The sequence below is a fragment of the Bos javanicus genome, chromosome 23 (assembly GCF_032452875.1).
Source record: "Bos javanicus breed banteng chromosome 23, ARS-OSU_banteng_1.0, whole genome shotgun sequence".
Lineage (NCBI taxonomy): Eukaryota > Metazoa > Chordata > Mammalia > Artiodactyla > Bovidae > Bos > Bos javanicus.
The window spans coordinates 31,476,483-31,486,839 of record NC_083890.1 but is presented as its reverse complement, the minus strand read 5'-3'; the positions used below and the strand labels follow the sequence as shown (position 1 = coordinate 31,486,839).

At 37.2% G+C, this 10,357-nt stretch overlaps 1 non-coding gene across 1 annotated transcript; it reads left to right on the top strand.

The window, feature by feature from the left end:
* The first annotated feature begins 8,358 nt into the window (after window positions 1–8,358).
* TRNAS-AGA (transfer RNA serine (anticodon AGA)) lies at window positions 8,359–8,440 on the top strand. Its single transcript has one exon. It is a non-coding gene; the product is annotated as a tRNA-Ser (tRNA).
* The last annotated feature ends 1,917 nt before the right edge of the window (window positions 8,441–10,357 follow it).

Here is a 10,357-nt window from a genome sequence, read left to right as displayed (position 1 = left end):
GTGTGTACTTCTAACTTCGAAGCTTATTAGAACGAGCTACGTAGTACGCACCTTTGAAGGCAATGTTTTTACTTTGACTCTGCCTTGAAAACTTAGAAATCTCTCTGCAGTCAACACATACCCTTTTAGCAACTACTTCCAGTATTCTCCAAATTCAGATCATGGCCATGCGTGTAGATAGGAATCAGTGCACCAAAAAGGCAGCTATCGAGAGACAGAGTACCTTTTATTTTTCCTTTTTGTCTTTTATCGTAAAGTTCTCACTGAGCACCATCGCTGGCCGTCCCACTGTGCTGCCAGTTCTGGGAAGTGAGGGAGGAACTGGACTCAAGGCTGCTACTGCTAAATCACTTCAGTCGTGTCCGACTCTGTGCGACCCCATGGACAGCAGCCCACCAGGCTCTCCCGTCCCTGGGATTCTCCAGGCAAGAACACTGGAGTGGGTTGCCATTTCCTTCTCCAATGCATGAAAGTGAAAAATGAAAGTGAAGTCGCTCAGTCGTGTCTGACTCTTAGCGACCCCATGGACTGCAGCCTACTAGGCTCCTCTATCCATGGGATTTTCCAGGCAAGAGTACTGGAGTAGGGTGCCATTGCCCTCAAGGCTAGACATGGATATATTTGGCTCGCATACTGAATCGCACGATGTACAGTCGATAGCAGGAAGCGTAGCTTGCATAGTGAATTAATAAAGACAACGGTGAGCAATTGTATGGAGATTCCTCTAGAGTAGCATACTGTCTTTCCACATTAGTGCTGTATTCTGAAGGAGATCAGCCCTGGGATTTCTTTGGAAGGAATGATGCTAAAGCTGAAACTCCAGTACTTTGGCCACCTCATGCGAAGAGTTGACTCATTGGAAAAGACTCTGATGCTGGGAGGGGTTGGGGGCAGGAGGAGTAGGGGACGACAGAGGATGAGATGGCTGGATGGCATCACTGACTCGATGGACGTGAGTCTGGGTGAACTCCGGGAGTTGGTGATGGACAGGGAGGCCTGGCGTGCTGCGATTCATGGGGTCGCAAAGAGTCGGACACGACTGAGCGACTGAACTGAACTGAACTGTGCATCTCTACGTGTCCTGATGGAGACCGAGGTTCGATTCTCCTACACATTGGGCACTGTCTCTCTTCTATTAATAATTATTAAGTAATATTAAGTAATTAATATTACTATTCTATTCGTATTAAGTTACTATTACATTACTATTCATATTAAGTAATATGAAAAGAGGATGGCCTTTCCACAGTTACGAAGTGATCCAGCCGATTTAGTGACAGGTGAAGACTACATTTTTATTTTATGTAAATGTATAATATACAATATTATGAGTATATATGTACTTTAAGACATATATAATGTTAAGAATGTATGTTTTAAAAATATATATGTGTGTGTATACTTTTCTCCCTTGTATATGATAGAGACAGAAAAGGAAAAATACAGTAATACAAATGCTAACATTTGGGGACTGGAATAGCCAGGAATTGTCTGTATTCTTGTAACTTTTCTGTCAATCTGAAATTATTTCAGAATTAAATTATTTTAAAATAAAAAGTTAAAAAAAGACTAATAAAACCATAACTGAAAAATATTTTCATTGACATTTAAAAGCATAGATACACAATTTGAACCATAGATATGAAAGAAATAAGAAGTAAATTAATGAATGAGAGTTTAGAACTGATGAAGGAATGCGATGCAAACTGCTGTAGTGAGCAAGGACATCCATAACACATGAGAAAAGCTAAATAGAGAGAGCATACCTAAAACAACATTGTTTAATAATGACTACATTTTACGATGTGAAAATAAGAAGATGCTATAATTCAAAACAGCAATAACATGTGTGATGGGAAGGTGTGGCCAAATACAATTGTTCTATGTTCCCTTATAATATTGAAAAAGGTTAGAATTAAATGTACACTCAAAACATGATACATATTTGGACCATTGCTGAATACCAGACCACCTGACCTGCCTCTTGAGAAACCTGTATGCAGGTCAGGAAGCAACAGTTAGAACTGGACATGGAACAACGGACTGGTTCCAAATAGGAAAAGGAGTATATCAAGGCTGTATATTGTCACCCTACTTATTTAACATATATGTGGAGTATATCATGAGAAATGCTGGGCTGGAGGAAGCACAAGCTGGAATCAAGATTGCCGGGAGAAATATCAATAACCTCAGATATGCAGATGACACCACCCTAATGGCAGAAAGTGAAGAGGAACTAAAGAGCCTCTTGATGAAAGTGAAAGAAGAGAGTGAAAAAGTTGACTTAAAGCTCAACTTTCAGAAAACTAAGATCATGGCATCTGGTCCCATCACTTCATGGCAAATAGATGGGGAAACAACAGAAACAGTGAGAGACTTTATTTTGGGGGCTCCAAAATCACTGCAGATGGTGACTGCAGCCATGAAATTAAAAGACGCTTACTCCTTGGGAGGAAAGTTATGACCAATCTAGACAGCATATTAAAAAGCAGAGACATTACTTTGTCAACAAAGGTCTATCCAGTCAAGGCTATGGTTTTTCCAGTAGTCATGTATGGATGTGAGAGTTGGAGTATAAAGAAAGCTGAGCGCAGAAGAATTGATGCTTTTGAACTGTGGTGTTGGAGAAGACTCTTGAGAGTCCCTTGGACTGCAAGGAGATCCAACCAGTCCATCCTAAAGAAGATCAGTCCTGGGTGTTCATTGGAAGGACTGATGTTGAAGCTGAAACTCCAATACTTTGGCCACCTGATGCAAAGAGCTAACTCATTTGAAAAGACCTGATGCTGGGAAAGATTGAGGGCAGGAGGAGAAGAGGACGACGAGAAGAACCATCTCAGAGGATGAGATGGTTGGATGGCATCACTGACTCAATGGACACGAATTGGGTAAACTCTGGGAGTTGGTGATGGACAGGGAGGCCTGGCATGCTGCGGTTCATGGGGTCACAAGGAGTCAGACATGACTGAGCGACTGAACTGAACTGAACTGAATGGATGAGTGCTAAAATCAGTATTTCTGTGAGCCATGTTCAAAACCAAGCAGCTTTTGTTTTTTTAATGAATGAATAGAAAGCTATAAGAATAATTTTGAAATTTTAATTTAAATTAATTTTTAACATTTTGTCATCAAATTTTGGTAGTCAGATTTTAAAGTTAACATTATTGTGCAGTACTGTCAGACACTAGATTATTTCTTCAGTAATTTTATTGCACAGTTGAGTGGTCAAATCCATTCAGACACTAGATTATTTCTTCAGTAATTTTATTACACAGTTGAGTGGTCAAATCCATTCCTTTCCCCTTTCATTGAATCTCATTTGTCCCTCATTTGTCTATTACTTCTTTTCATCATAGACAAAATATTCTTTATTTTTTACAGAGGAAAAAAGATTGATCATAGATAAGATCTATAAAGGCACTGATGAGGAGTCAACACAGGTATGGCTTGAAGGGCCACATCCTTGAGAGAAGGGAAACACATGATGAGTTGAACAAGAGCTTGCTCTTGAGGGACACATTGTGTTTTGCAGCATTTTATCAATAGAATAGACTTTAGGTGGAAAAAGCAATTGCGCTGAACTGAAGAGATACTCATCAGTGTTTGGCTACCAAAATCCATAGGACCTGCAGGTCAAAATTCAGATGATGAGGGAACCACAGAGAAGGAACTCAAACTTCTATGTATAAATTCTCTTTACAGTATTGACTAATTCTTAAATTTCCAACGCACAAGAAAAGTTCCAAAACTCTGTAGGAAAGAGAAGCTGGAAGGCTAAAAATCTGTAGAGATTCATCAGCTGCTTAGTTTTTGAGAAACAGAGGTTAAAGTTCATACCTCTCACAGTTAATAAACTCTGTCATTTGAGACTTCAGAAGCATATCTTTTAAGCAGTAAGGGACAAACCCAGCTGTAAGGACCAAACAAAGAGTAAGGTCTGTGTCTTCAGAGAACAGAGAACCTAACATAGACCAACCATAACAATGGCTCAGTCTTTGTATATTCCAGAAAGACTACCAGAAAACTCTGAATGTTTAGAAAGAAAGCAATATAGGTCTATATAGCCCATTGAACAAAGAAGAAAACACAACAGAAGTTTTAAAATAATTGGAGCTGAATGAAGATAAAAATATGATACATCATAATTTGTCTGATGTAGCTAAAGCTATTTTTATAGAGAAATTTTCATCTTTAATTCCATGTATTAGAACAAGGGAAAGGTTGAAAATCAGTGATCTAACTCAAGAAGCTATAAAAAACTGGGGATTTAAATGCAAAAGGTAGAAGGAACTATTAAAATAAGTACAGAAATCAATGAAAAGCAGATATAATCAGAAAAAATCAGCAAAGCAAAAGGTTGGTTCTTCGAAAAGACTGATAAAATAGATAAACCCAATGAGACTAACCAAAAAAAAAAAAAAAAAGATTTTTAACTAAGACATCAAGATCTTTAATGTCATCTTCTTTTTGAAGAAAAATAGAAATTTAATGGTCTAAGATTTCCTCTTGAGAACCTAGCTAGGTTTTAGAGTTTATTAAACTTTAAAAGTTAGAAGGAAAGAACTAATGAGAATAAAAGTTGTAATCACTGAAAAAAAAAAAAAAAGGAAAAATAGACAAAATCAACAAAGGAAAAATTCACTTTTTAGTTAGTAAAATTGCTACTCCAAATCAAGACTGATGTTTTTAAAAAAGAAAAAGTTAATAAGAATAAACAGAAGATGACATTAAAGATCTTACTAATATCAGGATTAGAGTCAGAGGATAAAATGAATAGTTTGGGGGGAAAATTTATCAATAGAAGATAAAGGCTTCTATATAAACACAACTTACCAAAGCAAACACAAAAGGAAATGAAAAGTTTAGATAGTCTGAAGTTTGTTAAATAAATTAAAATCATAATTACATTTTGTATTAGTTTACTATGGCTGCCATGACAAAATACCACAGATTGAGTGGCTTAAACAACAGAAATTCATTTTCTCACAGTTCTGGAGGCTGGAAGTCCAAGATCAAGATGTCAACAGATTGGCTTCTCCTGAGGCCTCTTCCCTTGGCTTGCAGATAGTCACCTTCTCTCTGTGTCCTCACCAGGTCTTTCCTCTGTGCATGCTTATCTGTGGTATTTCTGTGTACCCAAATTTCCTCTTATCAGGATACTGAGGTTAAATTAGTGTCCATTTTAACAGCCTCATTTTAAATTATTAGCTTAATTCCCAACTCTTTTTATGAGGCCAGCATAATCTTCATATTAAAATCTGACAAAGATGTTACTAGAGAAGGAGTTACATGTCAAACTTTGTGAAAAACCTTCTAGATGCAAAACCACTAAACAAAATAATAGCAATCATATCTAGTAATATATAGAGATAGGAATCAAAGTAAAAAGGTAATGCTTGTTTTCATAATATGAAATCTTAATATATAAAAAATCGATCACTTTAAATGTATTACAAAATGTAAGAGAAAAAAATCATATTAGTAGATGCAAAAAATTTGAAAAAATTCAATGCCAATCATTAAATTTTTGAGCAGTTTAGGAATAGAAAGGAGATTTCTTAATCTCATAATGCATATATACAAAATCCTACATCTAACATCCTAATTGTGGTAAAATTTTTTTTTAAACTGTATCTTTTTTTCCCCAGTATTTATTTATTTACTTGGCTTTCCAGGTCTTAGTTTCTGCATGCAGGATCTTCGATCTTTGTTACTGCATGCAGGATCTTTAGTTGCAGTGTGTAGTTCCATGACCCTGGGCCCCCTGCTTTGGGAACTGAGTGTTAGCCACTGGACCACCAGACAAGTCCCTCTGGTAAATATTTGACACTTTCTTCCACTAAAGGGCCAGGACAAGCATAACCACTATTGCCACTGTTATGCAACATTGCATTGGGCATTCTTAGGCCAGGGAACAAGACAAAGAAAAGATATTTAGATTGAAAATGAATATCTTTCATCAGTTCTATTCAAATAGGACGGTCATCATTGGCAGATGATATGAATAAGTGCTTGGAAAATCTCCTAAGATCTACAAATTAGTAGAATTAATAAGTAAAAATAGCAAAATTACTAGATACAAAATCCCATATTCAACTCTATATTTTCATGTATGCCAGCAACAATGCACAATTTTTATCACATAATAGCAAGAAAACTATCAGTATCCTAATAATAATCATAATAAATGTAATAAAAATGTGCAAGACTATATTAAAAGTTCCAAATCATTGTGCAGAGAATTTTAATAATATCTAAATAAAAGATATATTCATTGATTGAAAATCTCAAATTCAATGCATTTGAAATAAAATGCTCAGAGGACTTCTGATAGAATTGAAAAACTGTTTCTAAAATATATGTACACATAGAAAGGACCTAGAATAGTCAAGGAAATCTTGCAAAGAAAGAACAAATCCAGAGGACCTTTTACTACCACACAACAAGTTTTATTCTGAAGCTATACTGATTAATAAAATGTGCTATTGGTATAAAGATAAAAGGAACAAAATAGATATGCTGATACAAGACCATGTACATTTAAAAAAGTGTCACTGCAATTCAAAGGAGAACATGATAGGTTTTTCAAAAGGTGGTACTGGGTCAACTGGATATACAAAGGAAAACAATGTGGACGTTGCTTTCTGTAAACTAGCCCCTAAACTAATTCAAGATGGCTTAAAGACTTAAATGTGCAAGGTAAAAATAATAAAATTTACAGAGGAAAACGGGAGACTACTTCATGAAATTTGGGTTGCCAAAGATTTCCTGTTTAAGTGCCACAAAAAGCAATAACCATAAAAGATAATTTTGACTTGTTTAAACTTAAGAACTTTAGCATATCCAAAGACATCATTAACAGTGAGAAAAGGCACAGAGTGGGAGATGTTTAGAAGTATATCTGAGAAAGATTTATGTCTAGAATATATACAGAACTCCTTAAAATCGGTAAGAAAAAAGACAGTAGGTAATAAATCAGATGGTGGGATCTGGGTAATATCTCTTGAGATGATGGCAGATAAGCTGGTCACTAACTGTGGAGTCCACTTCAAGGACAGTGTCAACCAGCTTCCTCTCAGTGCAGTACTGGCACATTACTTTTAATTCTCTGCGAAGGGCCTCCATTTTTGACAGAGTTTTCAATTTCAATGTCTGTACAGGGTATAGTAGATTGCCAGTAATCATCTATTTCCATGTCTTCCAGGTGAACTTTCCTGCACTACAAAGGCTAGAAGGTTAAAACTACATGTTCCTAGCTCCCTTGCAGCTAGGTGTGATCTAAGCTTTTTCTCAGAGTTGTCTAAGGTGGAAATAAGACTCCTTCTAGTTTGGTTCTTTTGTGCCAACAAGCATTGTCATGGATACTTTGGGGGTTTCCTCAGAGGAATACAAGGTGAGGGGCCTCGTTTGTTTTGCCAATTTGCATTTAGAAGCATGGCATACTCCAAAACATGCAGTTCTCAAAATGTGGTCCCCAGACCAACACTACCAGCAGCATTTGGCAACTTGCCTAGAAATGTAAATTGCTTTCTGTGTTTCTCTATTTGTTACCCATCAATCATAGGGCCAAATTAACCACCAGAGTTGTTTACTTTCTGCTATCTGAACCACTCCATTATCTAGCTCACACACATCAAGCCAATAATTTCTCCCGCCCTTCAGTTCAGTTCAGTCGCTAAGTCGTGTCCGCCTCTTTGTGACCCCATGTAATCCTAAGTAAGGGGACGACAGAGGATAAGATAGTTGGATGGCATCACCGACTCGATGCACATGAGTTTGAGCAAGCTCAGGGAGTTGGTGATGGACAAGGAAGCCTGGCGTGCTACAGTCCATGGGGTCGCAAAGAGTCGGACACCACTGAGCGACTGAACTGAACTGAAGTAAGCCCAGGGCCAGGTATAAGACAACTAGAGACAGGCCCTATGCTCCAAACTCCTCGGATTGAATTGGGCTTCTTTGGACTCCAGGAAGCCCAAACATCCCGAACTGGAAGACTGTTAGGTCTTGACTTCCCCTCGATATGGGCTAGATTTAATGCCAGTGGTGGCGATTGCAGAAGTCCAGAAGAGCCTGGCTGGGTGCCTAGAGCAGGCAGCACCTGGGAGTGTTATCTGAAGTTTGCTGATAACGCTAATACGCGGTGAGGGCTCATGCCAGTGTCCTTGATTCCAGGGGGTCTCCTAGAGATTAGCTTCCCTTCCTAATTCTCCTTTCCATTTCTCTCTTTCTCAGCATTTCCAATAAGCTCAACCGAGGACAAGTGTTTGTACCTCTGTGCATGTATGTGTGTGTGTGTGTGTGTATGTATATATATAGCTTCCCACGTGATTCCTGTCACTCCACCCCAGTTCAGCACATGTAGTCGTGGCCGAGTGGTTAAGGCGATGGACTAGAAATCCATTGGGGTCTCCCCGCGCAGGTTCGAGTCCTGCCGACTACGAGAGTGTGTGTGGTTTTTTTTTTTTTTAACTCCCTGAATACTTGTCCTGCTTGGCCCTCACTCAAAATGCAGTTAGCTCCTGTCCTGAGATGACTTAAAAAAAAAAAAAAAGCCTCCACAGGCAACAAACAAAACTTAAAAAAACCTCCCACCTCAGATTTTCTTGTCCACAGAATTATGCCCTTTTTGAAAGAACTCACACAGAAAAGACACCTCACTTTAAAAGTAAAGGTCTTGAAATCGTGGCTTCCTGCTCCGTTTTCGGGGAGTCGAACCTGAGATATTCCATAAGTTTCTAGGAAGCATCATCAAACCAGCGAGCAAACCAACACTGTCTTGCTAAATGACTCAGTTCAGGAGTCTGTGATACAGGTGGGAACGAGAGGCACTCTTCATCAGTGGTGTGTGCGCTTGTCTATTACCTGCAACACCTGGGCTCCTTTCCTAGACGGGCTACTTAAGTCATCTTTCAGAATTTTGTAACTCTGACAAACTGTTCTTGTTCTTCCGCTCAAATGTTAAGTTTCTTTTCTTTTCAAGGCAGCCAAATGTAATGAAAAAGAAGGGAGCAGAAGAAATCATTTGATGAGTAACACAAAAGGAAAATAGTAACTTGACAAGGGAAAAACTTGACAGACATGTCCTTAATCATTTGATCATAGTTAGCATTTGGAGTATTAGGACATTTAACATCATGTGCATCTCCATATGATGAAGTGCAGAGGACACAACCTCACTTATGTGTTATTCCTGCTAAAAATACACAATCTGAATTTTAACTCTCAGGAAACATCAGACAAAATGAAATCGAGGGGGCATTGTAGCTCAACTGGTAAAAGAATCTGCCCTCAATGCGGGAGACTTGGGTTCGACTCCTGGGTTGGGAAGATCTGCTGGGGAAGGGAAAGGCTATCCACTCCAGTATTCTGGGTCACAGAGTCAGACAAGACTGAGCTTTCTGCAAAAAAAAACCTGATTTGTTTTAAATATCAATGAAATGAAAAACAAAGTAAGATTGAGAAACTCAATCCAGATTAAAGGACTAAAGAGACATGTCAACTGAATGCAGTGTATTTTTCTTGAAATAAAGTGTTTGCACAGTTGGCAAAGCATTAACAAGGTCTTTAGACTAAACAAGACTTTCAACTTTGATTTTATAATTATTCCATGATTAGGAAAGAGAAGGTCCCAGTTTTCAGAAAATGCATAATGAAGTCTTTAAGGATAAAGGACTGTCTTGTCTAAAATTCATTCGTAATAGTTAAGAAAAAAGTTATACATGTGTAAATCTGTCTATATTAGGAAAAAGTACATTTGATAAATTATTAACATTTGATGAATCTAGGTAAATGATTTATGAAAATTCTTTGTACTATCCTTGCAACTTCTTCTGATAATATCAAAATAAAATCTTTTAAAAAGGAAAAGAAACAAATAGAACAGTAATAAAAGTACACTCATTGAAATTAAAGCCCAAATACAATTTTAACACTAGATGTAAGATAGGTGATGAGGAAATTATTAAATATAATATTAGACCTAATGAAAGAATAGTATGCAAAATTCTATAGTAAGCAAGGAAATAAATAATATTTTAAATAATGACTGATATTTAAGATATAGGTATAAGATGGAAGTACTACACAGAAGTATTATGCATGGTTAGAGAGTATGAATATAATAAAATCATTTTGGAGTCTAATGATTTTGTGTCAGGTGAAAATGAGAAGTGCATTGAACAGATATTACATCAGCTTTTCTGTGACATTGCCATCAAAGGTAAAAATTAAGAAAACATCCATCTAGGTATAAAAATAAACCTGAAAATTTAATCAACATTTTAATTTAAAAATTAATTATCATTAATTAAATATTATTGATTAATACAAGAGTGAGTACTGAGTGAAGTCGCTCAGT